Source organism: Marmota monax, unplaced genomic scaffold (genome assembly GCF_021218885.2).
Source record: "Marmota monax isolate L192 unplaced genomic scaffold, Marmota_monax_Labrador192_F-V1.1 WCK01_AAM20220418_F8-fsc00183, whole genome shotgun sequence".
NCBI lineage: Eukaryota > Metazoa > Chordata > Mammalia > Rodentia > Sciuridae > Marmota > Marmota monax.
Genome location: NW_026694841.1, coordinates 1765733 through 1779395, shown reverse-complemented (window position 1 = coordinate 1779395; position 13663 = coordinate 1765733).

Below are 13663 nucleotides of genomic sequence, written 5' to 3'. Positions count from 1 at the left end.
GTCCAACTGGCACCTCCATCTTGCTTCCCTCTCTGCTCCCTGCCTGCTTCCTCCCAGCAGCCCTCTCACCGGTCATACACTACCCAGTTGCCCGTGACTGAACCCTGGACACCCTCTCCCACTCTCTCTCTTCCCCTGATCCCCCACAGGCAGTCACCAAACCCTAAGCTGTTCTCGCCATTTCTCCAATGCCCCTCGTCTGCATGTCCACTGCTCCTGCCCTTGGCAGGCCCCCACACTCTCACCTACACCTTTGCCAAACAGCAGCTCCACTTGCCTCCAGCCCTCCTTCCCCAGGGCACTCCTCAAGGGTTCTGACCCCACTGCTCCCCTGTTGAGACTTTCTGGGACTTCTGAGGCCTCAAGATGGACATCTCTCAGCAAAACATGGCCAAGCCTTTCCGCCTCATTTACTACCCTTGCTGCTACCTGCAAGCAGTGTGCACCTTTGCCTAAATGTCCTTTCTCCTTTCCTCTGAGACAGAGCCGACTCCTCCTGCTCTTTGGGACAGCTTTCCTGGGAAGCTCAAACTGCTGCCATTGCACTTGTACCTACACTAAATCGTGTCTATGAGTGTTTCTGCTTTCACACATCGAGGGCAGGGACAGTGGCCTTTCATTCCCAGAGGGAAAAGAGCCAGCCCAATTCTGGACTCTGGTGGGCCCTGTCAGAACAGAAAAGTCGCCGGATGTATCTGTAGCTCTCCATGGTTCTGAGCACTGAGGGCCAGGAGTACCCGCTGACTCACGAAGCAGGGAAAGTGCTCCTCCGCTGGGCAGGCTTCTGCCAGAGTCTGAAAGGAGCCAGACCTCTGGGAACTGAGTCTCACAAAATGTCAAGAAATTAGATGTAATTCTAGAAATTTCATTTTGAATACTGAGAAATCCTTTGTCTTAGAATTCCTTTATAACATCAGGAATATGAAGAATATTCTTTGCCCTAAATTATATACAGCTGGTGTATATTACTTATTTCTTGAACACGTATTCTAAAAGGAGCTTCAAGTGGACTGTGCTTTGGGAAGATGAGCTTATTTTGTTTTCAGCTGAAGCTGGCAGCCTCATCCAGCCCTCCCAAAGCAAATGGTCTTACAAGTAAAATCTTCCTACAGCAGCCACCATAACAGCAGAAAGTCCATGCAGGAAGGCCATTTCCTGTTGAAATAAATGCTTATTGATTTTTTGGGTTTGGGTGGTGGTGGGAATTGAACCCAGGACCTCAGGTCTGCTAGGCAAGCACTCTACCTCTGAGCTACATCCCCAATCCAAAAATGCCTTATCAATTGCTATATTAATCAAATAGTTAGCAGTTGGCTGCCATTTGTTACAGAAGAGTGATGTTTTATGGATCCACTCATGCCCTCTTCTAGCCATTATGTAGCAATTTCCCTCAGACCCTGCTCACCCCTTGTTTCCTCAAATCACTGAATTCCAGATGCAAAGTTTACTAGGTGAGAGGACAGAGCTATTCCAGACTTAGCTTCCCCTTGCAGCAGGTGGTGTGTCCAGGAGTGAGGTCATGCTATCAGGCATCAGTGTCCCTTTCAGCATTCATAGTTGCAAACTAGGGCTGGGGTCTCCAGGATTGAGCACATGGCTTAGCATCGGGGAGAGGCCCCGATGTTCTCCCTAGCCCCAGAGAACAAATGAAATCAGAGCTGCAGGCTCACCACTGCCTGTGCACACCTGTTCGGCTGTTCAGCCACATCTCTCCACCTTATATTTGAACTGTTGTTTTGTGGATCTAAATTTTGAAACTTACATATTCTATAATAAATACAGTATGTAAATCTTCATCTTGTTAGCTATACATCCTAGGAACCTACCGAGGCATGGGGAGATGACTGTAATCCAGTCTATTCACCGTCCTGCCACCTAATACCAGTAGGAGCAGCTTAATACCAGTAGTGCCCTTACTGTGTGCTGGCCACGGTTGTTCTAAGCACAACAATGTAACGCATTAAAGTGGCACAGCTTGAGGTGGAGGTGTCCTGCCAGTTCCCTTGTGTGGTTTAGGAATATTTAGATATGTGACCAATATATATTTTATGGGGAGCTTTTTGCTTTAAACTGTATGTAAGCTTGGGTTATTGTATTAGTTTTCCATTACAACAAGGAACACTTGAGACAATCAGCTCATAGAGGATGTATCTTGGCTCAGAGCCTGGAGGCTGGGCCAGTGGCAAGGCAGCGCATCATGGCAGGCACAGGTGGGAGCACACTGTTCGCCTCAGGGTGCCCGGGACTCAGAGGAAGAAAGTTCGTGGGTCCCACTGTCCCATCAAGGAGACCCCCTCTAGTGAAAGGAAGACCTCCTGCTAAGCCCCACTGATAGACCCAACCTGATCTTAAAATTGGGAGCCATCTCGCCACAAAGCCTTGAAAAGCTAATTTCGACTTTACTATAAATTACTGCAAATTCTGAACCTGCTTGGAATGCCTGCCCATGCCTTGAACTCACCCATGCCTGGCTCTCTGACCAGATAGCAGCTCTCTCTGAAACTTTAGTGACGCCTCACAAATCTTGGCCTTCCCTGGCCAGATACCGACCCTCTCTGAGGCTCTAATGACCTTCATAAATTCTGATGTCAAAGCCAGCAAAAATGTAAACTACCATTAGTGTCATGCTCGTCGGAGTTTTGTTATCTGTAACCCCCCTTTGTGTAACTTTCTGGGCTATAAAGCTGGGCTGCAGGAAAGCTGTGGCTGCTGTCTTGTTCTGCTGTTTTGGGTGGGAGAGGCAGCCCGGCCTGTCAAAATAATAAGCTTGATTTTAACTGGAGTCAGTGGTCTTTTCTTGCGTCCTGGTCTAACACCACCTCTCCCAATAGAGCCTAACTGGGGACCAAGTCTGTAACACATGGGTCTTTGGGGACATTTCTGGTCCAAACTGTAGAGTCATACATCGTAAATACCTTCTAAAACAATCCAGGGGAGCGGCTGGATACACTACTGTGTGTCACATGTGTGAACGTGTACGCACTGGCTTGGCAGAAGGCACAGGTCGCTGTAGTGTCAGGGTGCTAACCCCACAGCTAGGTTCCCTCCTTGTAGGCCCCCATTCTTTCCTTTTCAGGAAGTGGGTGGGGATCTTCTCTGGGTGGTGTGAGGCTGGACCTCCCTGCCTTGTGTATGAGGCAGTGCTCTCTGCCGAGCTCCACCTCAGCCAGAGGGTGGGAGCCTGCCTTGGCAGGTGTGTGGGCAAGGCTTCTTAGTCCCTGCAGCCCGTGGTGGATCTGAGGAGTGGCGGAGAGCATGACCCTTTCCAAACAGAGCAGTGCCTGAGGAGATGTGTATTAAGGAGAACTCGCTCCCCTAGTGGACAAATTGCTGGAGGAGCAGCTCTGTGCTGAGGCCCTGGGCTCCATCTCTAGCACCCAAACCAAAAAGGGGCACAGCCTCCCTTCCTGCTGAAAACCAGTGTGGTCGCCCTGGCCATGGCAGTCACTCTGTGACAGTGAGGAAAAGGCTAAGAGAATTGCAGGTCCCCGGCAGGTGCTTTGGGCCTGAATTCTGATGCTGAGCTTCCTGTGTGAGCCGTTGTACTGGGGCAGTGACTGGCAATGGACTGTCCAGTCGCTCCTCCTGGGAAGCTGGTGTGTTCAGGGGGTCCGAAGTGTTTTCCCGGAGGCATCTTATGGGTTATCCATGTGGAATGCAAGGAATATTATAAGACCATAAATTTTTTAAAGAATATTTTTTCGCTGCAGATGAATACAGTATCTTCATTTTGTTTATTTTTATGTGGTGCTGAAGATCGAAACCAGTGCCTCACGAGTACAAGGCAAGCATTCCATCACTGAGCCACAACCCCAGCCCCTAAGACCGTAAATTTTATAAGTGTTTTTTATAAGTGTTGTTTTGTTTTTGTGGTGCTGGGGATAGAACCCAGGGTCTTAGAAAGTGCTGTATCACTGAGCTGTATCCCTGGCCCCTATACATGGTTTAGTAACATGAGAAAGAATTATGACAAAGTGAGCAAAAATGGAGGACACTTGTATTTATAGTATATAAATATATATATTTATAGTATAATAGTATTTATAGTATAATTTCAACCTGAAATTGAAAGGACATAGGAAAAAATGTCAAAACAATGTAGTGTGCTTCTGGGAATTAGGATTTGGGTAATAGGTTTTTTTGTTTGTTTTACTTTATGTGCAGTAACATTTAAAATTTTTTATTGTATTAAAATACACAGAACAAAATTTGCCATCATAACCATTTCCAAGTTTCAGTGGCACTAAGTACATCCAAGTTGTGCAGCCATGATCACTGTCCACCCCAGTGAACTCTTCACCTCATCCCCACCCTGGACTGGGGATAGAACCCAGGGCTTCATGTCTTTTTTTCTTTTTTCTTTTGGTACCAGGGATTGAACACAGGGGGGCTTAACCACTGAGCCACATCTCCAGCCCCTTTTTATTTTTTGAGATAGGGTCTTGTTAAGTTGCTTAGGACCTGAATAAGTTGCTAAGGCTGGCTTTGAACTTGCGATCCTCCTGCCTCATCCTCCTCAGACATTGGGATTACAGGCATAAACCACCACACCAGGGCTTTATGTCTTAGGCAAGTCCTCTACCACAGAGCTGCATTCCCAGCCCTTCATTTATTTTTATCTTGAGACTGTGACTCACTAAATTGCTTCAAACCTGTGATCCCCCTGCCTCAGTTTTCTAAGTGGCTGGGACTATACCCAGCTTCCAGAACTGGCCCTGGAAAACTGAAACTATATACCCACTTGCTCTCCTTCCCCAGCCCCTGACCACCGCTATCCTGCTCTATCTCTGATTTGACTCCTGTACCATGTCCATAAATAAATGGGTATAACATTTGTCTTTTTGTGACTGGCTTTTTTAATCAGCATAATGTTCTCAAATTCAGCCCTGCTGTAGCATGTGTCAGAATTTCCTTTCTTTATAAAGCTGAATAAGGATGGGCATGGTGGGTGGCTCATGCGTGTTATCCCAGAGCAGGAGGGTTGTGAGATCCAGGCCCAACCTGGGCTACTTAGTGAGACCCTGCTCAGAATAGAAAATAAAAAGGGCTGGGTGTAGCTCAATGGTAGAGCACCCTGGGTTCCATCCCCAGCATCAAAGTAAAAAGCCACGTGGCTGAACACCGTTCTGCTTCTGTACGCATCCCGTTTTGCCCGAGTACTCATCTTTGACATCAGTGACACTAGGGTAGCTTCATGTTTTAGCTGTTGTGAGTAATGTCACCATGAATGTGGATGCACAAATCCACATGTTTTATAAGGAGAAGAAGACAAAGGGAAGCTGTGGAGCCCAAGCCATCTATTTTGGATTTGTGGGGTTTCCATCGTTTCTCATCACGTCTGGCCTTTTGGCTACTTGATTCCTCTGTGAAGGAACTGATTCCTGGAACCGGGCTCCCAGCTAACCCATCTGCATCCTGGAGCTGCCGACTGCCTTGTGCTTAGCTGCTTCCCACTTCCTTGCCTCCCTCCTAGCTACAGAGTAAGTTCTCAACTCCTCACCTGTATTTTCTCCTCTAAAACAGTTGGCCCTCTCTACCTGGGACCCCATTCTCTGCGGTCTCTGTGCTCCTGTAGCCTGGCCTTGCCGTGTGGAGCTCGCCATGTCATAAGGGAATTTGTGTCTGGCCTGGCATTGTTTAATGAGCATAAAGTTTGTTTTTCCAGAAGAGTTCTGGAAGCCCACCACAGTGGCATGCATCTACTCGGCAGGCTGAGGCAGGAAGATTGCATGTTTGAAACCAGTTTCCACAATTTATTCTCAAATAAAAAAATAAATGAAGGTCTGGGAATCCAGCTCCTTGGTACTGCGCTTGCCTATACAACATGAAGGGAACTGCCCATCTGTTTCCCCAGTGGACTGTACAGGAGACCAACAAAGCATCCTGTTGGGCTCCCTGAACACCCAGCACTCCCAGGCGGCGGCCACCCTGCTGGGTGCGCAGATCAGCCCTGTGGAGCAAGTCCCTGGACATGCCCCACTTCTGCATCCCCTCTTTCTTGAGGTGGAAGGGCGTGTTATTTCAAGAGACCTGGAACGGATGGGGTACAGCCACTTGTCCTGCACACTGGCTGGGGCTGTCAGTTGAACTGCAGGGGCTCCTGCTGTTGTCCTGGCCGGGATCTGTTGTGACGAGCTCTGGTCCTCTGGAGTCAGCTCCCTGGCCCTGATCTCCTGCTTCTCAGAAGCCTTCCATCAGCCACAGCTCCTCTGCCCACATCTCTCTTGCATTCGCACTGTCATCCTCCCAGGCCCAGGTTCCTCCCACCTTGCCTTCTCCCTGGGAGGCCTTCCCTGGCCCAGGCTCTGCTCTGGACACTCATCCAGCCTCTGGGCCCCTGTGCCATGAAGTCTTCCCTCCTTGAGCAGCCACTCCCATACCCAGCATGGAGTCTGTCACAGGGCTCTGTGTGTGTGTGTGTTTTGAAACCTCTATTCCCCTCTGCTCCCCTCTGCTCCCCTCTCCTCCCCTCTGCTCCCCTGTCCTCCCCTCTGCTCCCCTCTCCTCCCCTCTCCTCCCCTCTGCTCCCCTCTCCTCCCCTCTTCTCCCCTGTCCTCCCCTCTGCTCCTCTCCTCCTCTCTGCTCCCCTCTCCTCCCTTCTTCCCTCCTGCCTGATTCTAACAGGGAACATGAAGAAAGGTTCAGGAGGGTACAGACCATGAGTCCATGGCTACCTTAGGGAAGGCAGAGGAGAGAATGGAGAATGCAAGATGATCAGTGGGCATGGTGGCGTACACCTGTAATCCCAGCGGCTCAGGAGGCTGAGCCAGGAGGATTGCAAGTTCAAAGTCAGCCTCAACTATTTAGGCCTTTAGCAACTTGGCTAGACCCTGTCTATAAATAAAACACAAAAAGGGCTGAGGATGTGGTTCAGTGGTTACGCGTACTTGGGTTTAATTTTAATTCCTGCTACCTAAATAAAATAAATAAATAAAAATAGGGTTAGGGATAGTGCCAGCAGCTAGCACAAGGCCCTGGGTTCAATCCCCAGCACCACAAATATAAATAAATAAAATAAAGAGGAAACAACTACGGAACGTGTAGCACTCAGTGCCTTCAGAGCTTGATACCCAGAGCTCGAAGGAGCCCAGCAGCCCACAACTCGGTCCCAGGAAGCCCTTGCATCTTGGCTCTTCCAGCTGCTCCAGGCCCAGGCCCAGGGCCCAGGGATCAGAGGGCACTTCCGGAAGCATGGGGGGCGGCGGGGGCTGAGCAGCATAGTCTCTGTCTGCTTGATGCAGCTGAGTCGCCACCAGTTCCCTCCCTTCTCGCTCTTCCTCCTTCCTCTGCCCCCTTTCCCCTCCTCCTCGGTTCTCCTTTTCCCAGTCTCCTGTGCTTTCCTCTCCAAGCTTGCTGGCTTCTTGTCCCCATATGGGTCTCATCCTCCCTACCCCACCCGACTTCCCTCTGCTCTCCCAGCACAGAGTTAATGTACAGATTTCACACTTGTTCTATTTATTGGCTGTAAGTGTTATTAATAGACCTGGTAGATGAGTTGTGCTTTGGGGCGTTTTTTCCCCCCCTAGAAAAATTCCAGCCCCAGTTATTTTTTGGTTCATGGGCTTTAATTGATTTTCTCCCCATGAATCAATGCTCCTCTGTAGCAAAGCTCCCGTGAGCCAGGGCTGGGGGATCCTGCGCGTCTGGAGTCTGCATGTGACACCCAAGTCCTGGCCTCTCACCTGTGCTCCAGAGCTGTCTTCTCCTTCCTTCCTCCCCTCTGCCCACTGTGCTACCTGGAAAGCCAGGAGTAGCCTTTGTCCTTCTGCTGCATGGAAGTCTCCTCGGCCCCTGTCCCCTCTGGCCTGGAGGCTGGGCCGCTGCTTTCCTGCGTTTCATCTGGGATGGCGACTGGAAGCATAGTAACTGCTTCCCAGTCTCCACTGCTCCTGGGATTCTGGGTGTGGACTTCATTCTTCGAGCAGATGGCAGGTGGCACGGGGCATGCGTGATCTTCCTGGTACTCTGTCATCTGGCCAGCAAGTGCTCGACTGCCACGGTTTTCTGGTGCCAGGAGGCAGTTGCTGCGATGCTCAGGTTGTTTTCTGAGGCCAGGTCACCATGTGGCTGAAAGCTCTTGTGCCCACCTCCCTGACTTTCGGCTTCTTCCTGGATCCCCATCCTGTGTCCAGCCCATCCTGTGAGTCTGTGAGCTCCTGGTGCCCTGCATCAGCCCTGGTCAGGCCCGTGTTCTCCTACTTCCGCTCCTCACACGCCCTATGACCTGAGATATCTTGGAGGCAAATCCAGTCCTGCAATTTCTCTGCTTAAAACTCTTCAAAAGGTGTATTTTACTAAGAAGAAAATGCCAACCTCTGGCCTGAGCCAGGGGCCTGCACAGCCTCTCCCCTCCCAGCCCACAGCTCCTCCGTCCTCACTGCCTTAACCTTCTCCGTGACTCTGTTCTCTGTTCTGCCAGTTCCTTCTCTCACTGCAGCTTAAATATCACTCACTGTCCAGAAGCCCTCCTATCACGGGCTGTGCCGGGCTGTGCCGCCCCACCCTCCGTCACCTCTCCTGCCAGCCTAGCTGTTTCCTCCCAGGCTCACTCTTTGCAGTTAATGTGTTTGTCCCTCCCTGTTCAATTGTGTGGGTCGCTGCTTGGTCCCAGCCTCCAAAGTGAAAGCCTGAGAAGTGGGCTCAGGCCACGCCCAGTTGTCAGCAGCACTGTGACTGCAGCTGGTGCCAGCAGCTGGTTCCCCAGCCTTGCACAGAGGCGCTCGGCATCTCTAGGACAGTTAATTACTCCAGGAGCCTCTGCCCTTCCAACCCAGTGCTCAGTGGCCCTGCCCCAGGACAGGCGTGGCACTGAGCCACACTGCCACTTCCTGTTCTCTGTTCACCCCTACTTTACACACCACATGTGCCTGGGTGGGTTGAAGCTGGTGGCCCCTTGTGTTCAACCAAGTCACCAGTTTGCTTTACAGTTTCTTTTTTTGTGTTGTTTCTTTTTTTTTTATTGTTAGTTGTTCAAAACATTACAAAGCTCTTGACATATCATATTTCATACATTAGATTCAAGTGAATTATGAACTCCCATTTTTACCCTGTATACAGATTGCAGAATCACATCGGTTACACATCCACTTTTTCACACACTGCCATACTAGTGTCTGTTGTATTCTGCTGCCCTTCCTATCCTCTACTATCCCCCCTCCCCTCCCCTCCCCTCCCCTCTCTCTACCCCATCTATCATAATTCATTTCTCTCTCTTGTTTTTTTTCCCTTTCCCCTCGCTTCCTCTTATATGTAATTTTGTATAACAATGAGGGTCTCCTTCCATTTCCCTGCAATTTCCCTTCTCTCTCCCTTTCCCTCCCACCTCTTGTCCCTGTTTAATGGTAATCTTCTTCTCATGCTCTTCCTCCCTGCTCTGTTCTTAGTTGCCCTCCTTATATCAAAGAAGACATTTGGCATTTGTTTTTTAGGGATTGGCTAGCTTCACTTAGCATAATCTGCTCTAATGCCATCCATTTCCCTGCAAATGCCATGATTTTGTCATTTTTTAGTGGTAATAATACTCCACTGTGTATAAATGCCACTTTTTTTTAATCCATTCATCTATTGAAGGGCATCTAGGTTGGTTCCACAGTCTAGCTATTGTGAATTGTGCTGCTATGAACATCAATGTAGCTGTATCCCTATAATACGCTCTTTTAAGGTCTTTGGGGAATAGTCCGAGAAGGGGAATAGCTGGGTCAAATGGTGGCTCCATTCCCAGCTTTCCGAGGAATCTCCATACTGCTTTCCATATTGGCCTCACCAATTTGCAGTCCCACCAGCAATGTACAAGTGTACCCCTTTCCCCACATCCTCGCCAGCACTTGTTGTTGTTTGACTTACTAATGGCTGCCATTCTTACTGGAGTGAGATGGTATCTTAGGGTGGTTTTAATTTGCATTTCTCTGGCTGCTAGAGATAGTGAGCATTTTTTCGAATACTTGTTGATTGATTGTATGTCCTCCTCTGTGAAGTGTCTGTTCAGGTCCTTGGCCCATTTGTTGATTGGTTATTTGTTTTCTTATTGTTTAATTTTTTGAGTTCTTTGTATACTCTGGATATTAGGGCTCTATCTGAAGTGTGAGGAGTAAAAATTTGTCCCCAGGATGTAGGCTCCCTATTGACCTCTCTTATTGTTTCTCTTGCTGAGAAAAAACTTTTTAGTTTGAGTAAGTCCCATTTGTTGATTCTTGTTTTTAACTCTTGTGCTATGGGTGTCCTATTAAGGACCCCACACTCTGTAGATTAGAGCCAACTTTTTCTTCTATCAGACGCAGAGTCTCTGTTTTGATATCATTGATCCATTTTGAGTTAACTTTTCTGCATGGCGAGAGAAAGGGATTCAGATTCATTTTGTTGCATATGGATTTCCAGTTTTCCCAGCACCATTTGTTGAAGATGCTATCCTTTCTCCATTGCATGCTTTTAGCACCTTTGTCAAATATAAGATAGTTGTAATTTTGTGGATTGGTCTCTGTGTCCTCTATTCTGTACCATTGGTCCACCCGCCTGTTTTGGTACCAGTACCACACTGTTTTTGTTACTATTGTTCTGTAGTATAATTTGAAGTCTGGTATCGCTATACCGCCTGTTTCACTCTTCCTGCTTAGAATTGCTTTTGCTATTCTGGGTCTTTTATTTTTCCAGATGAATTTCATGATTGCTTTATCTATTTCTACAAGAAATGCTGGGATGCAAGGCTGGTTCAATATATGGAAATCAATAAATGTTATTCACCACATCAATAGGCTTAAAGAGAAGAAACATATGATCATCTCAATAGATGCAGAAAAAGCATTCGACAAAGTCCAGCATCCCTTTATGTTCAAAACACTAGAAAAACTAGGGATAACAGGAACTTACCTCAACATTGTAAAAGCTATCTATGCTAAGCCTCAGGCTAGCATCATTCTGAATGGAGAAAGACTGAAGGCATTCCCTCTAAAATCTGGAACAAGACAGGGATGCCCTCTCTCACCACTTCTATTAAATAGAGTTCTCGAAATACTGGCCAGAGCAATTAGACGAAAGAAATTAAAGGCATAAAGATAGGAAAAGAAGAACTTAAATTATCACTATTTGCGGATGACATGATCCTATACCTAGCAGACCCAAAAGGTTCTACAAAGAAACTACTAGAGCTAATAAATGAATTCAGCAAAGTGGCAGGATATAAAATCAACACCCATAAATCAAAGGCATTCCTGTATATCAGCAACAAAACTTCTGAAATGGAAATGAGGAAAACCACCCCATTCACAATATCCTCAAAAAGAATAAAATACTTGGGAATCAACCTAACAAAAGAGGTGAAAGAGTTATATAATGAAAACTACAGAACCCTAAAGAGAGAAATAGAAGAAGATCTTAGACGATGGAAAAATATACCCTGTTCATGGATAGGCAGAACTAACATCATCAAAATGGCGATATTACCCAAAGTTCTCTATAGGTTTATTGCTTTACAGTTTCTGACCCCACTAACGACCGGGAGGGAAACTCCGTAGCGGGCGGAGCCTGGGCCAGGGACTAGCTCTGTCCTGATGGGCGGATTTGTAGTCCTTCCTCAGGGACAAAGAAGCAGCTGGCCTCCAGGGAGGCTGGAATGTCAGCAGCTTACAGGTTGTAAGGGCAGTAAGTGCTGTTTCTGAAGGGGTCCAACTGTCCATTGTCGTGCCTGTCTGTCTGTCAGGGAGCTTGTAGTGAGGACGCAGCTGGCTGGCCAGCAGCTCTGCTCTGCCTGGAGGGCAGATGTCATAGGCTACTTCCTGGGGGCGACCCCATGCAGTGTTCCCAGGATCTGCCTTTAATGTAACCTTAAAGTGTGTGATAAAGATGCAGGGAGTTAGCCGGGAGGAAAACCAAATGGAGAAAAAGAAACAGACACCACAAACCAAAGAGAAGGGGCCGTGCGGCCTGATCTTGCACTGGCTCCTGACTCGCATGGCTTTACCATTGCCTGTGACAGAAGTGCAGCAGAAAGCGGGGCATGGTGACTTACACCTGTTACCCAGCGACTCGGGAGGTTGAGGCAGGTTCAAGGCCAGCCTTAGCACTTAGCCGAAACCCTGACTCAAAATAAAAAATAAACAGCTCAGGCTGGGGCTACAGCTCAGTGGTAGAGCACTTGCCTAGCACGTGTGAGGCACTGGGTTCAATCCTCAGCACCACATAAAAATAAATAGATAAAATAAAGGTATTGTGTCCATCCACAACTTTAAAATAAATAAATAATGGGAAGCTCAGTGGTAGGGAACCCCTGGGCTCAATCCTCAACCCCAGAAGCATCCGAGCCTTGGGGCTTCTGGGGCTTTGACCATGCCAAGGCCCTGGCCAGGGCTACAGCCTTTCTGACTTCCCCAGAGCCTGCCATTCCAGCTCTGAAATTCTTGGCTCCCATTGCTGCATCTGAAATGCTGTCCAAGCTAGAACTGGAGAGAAGGAACAAGGAACTGCTCCCACTTGCCCTGGGTAGCAGTGTTATGGTTCTCCAAGACAGGACTAGCAGGAAATGTGGATAAACACAGGAGAGGGGATTGCTTAGGGAATTGCCCATTTGTTTATGGTGGCCAGAGAGTCTCCGAGATGGTGGTAACATGACTCAGCCCAAGTCCAGAGAGCTGAGAACCAGAATCCTGGAATCCATAAGCCAGTGAGCCGGAAGTCCTGGTGTCTAAGGCAGCAAAAAAGGGGTCACTCCAGCATTGGAAGAAAAGCACCTGCTCACACAACGGCTGAGCCAGGGCCAGAGCCGGCGTCCACCTGCATTCACAGCTGTGCCCACTCACCTCTGTCCTGTGGTCTTCTGGCAGTCCACGGAGGGTGGATCTTCCCTACCTGGGCCACTCAGACCCATGCTAATCTGGGGAAGCATCCTCATAGGCACACCTGATTGTTTCACCAGGTTTCTAGGTGTTCCTTATTCCAGCCAAGTCATACAGTTGTGTGACCTTGGGCCAGTGACCTCATTTCTCTGATCCCCAATAGGAAGGCAGGCCTGGCTTTCCAGGGGAATGTGAGAAGGAGGTTGGATGGTGGATGTAAAGCCCCTTAGCGTGGCACATGTTCCTGGCACCTCCTGAGTGTTTCCATGAAGAGCTCCAGGAGGGAGGGCAGGCCCTGGCCAACAATCACAGAACCTGAATTCTGCTTACCTCCGATGCTCACTCTGTAAGTCCCCTCTGGGTTGAAATAGATTTACTTTATGATATCTGTGAGAAGTTCCCAGAAAGCTTGGCACATTCCTGCCAGCTTCATACGGGCTTTCATCTGTGCCTCTCAGGAGTAGCCAGGAGCTCACCAGGTGTGCTCAGGACCAGGGAGCACAGAGTGGGCCAGGGTGGGTGCACTTACCTGCTTTTGCCTAGGATGGGGATCACCTGGTGGTCATGGGTCAGTGCCCAGCAATCCTTGTGAAAGAAAGCATCAGTCAGGAGACCCGTCACCAACTTGCCCTTTGTGGTTTAGATATAAGGCATCCCCTAAAAGCTCCTGTGTTGATACAAGAATGCTCGGGGGTGAAATGATTAGATTATGGGAGCTTTAGCCTCGTCAGTGGACCAATCCATGGATGGATTAATTATTCAAAGGGCCTAACTGGGTGGTAACTGTAGGTAGGTAGGGTATAGCTGGAGGAAGCAGATCAGTGGGGGGCTTGCCTTTG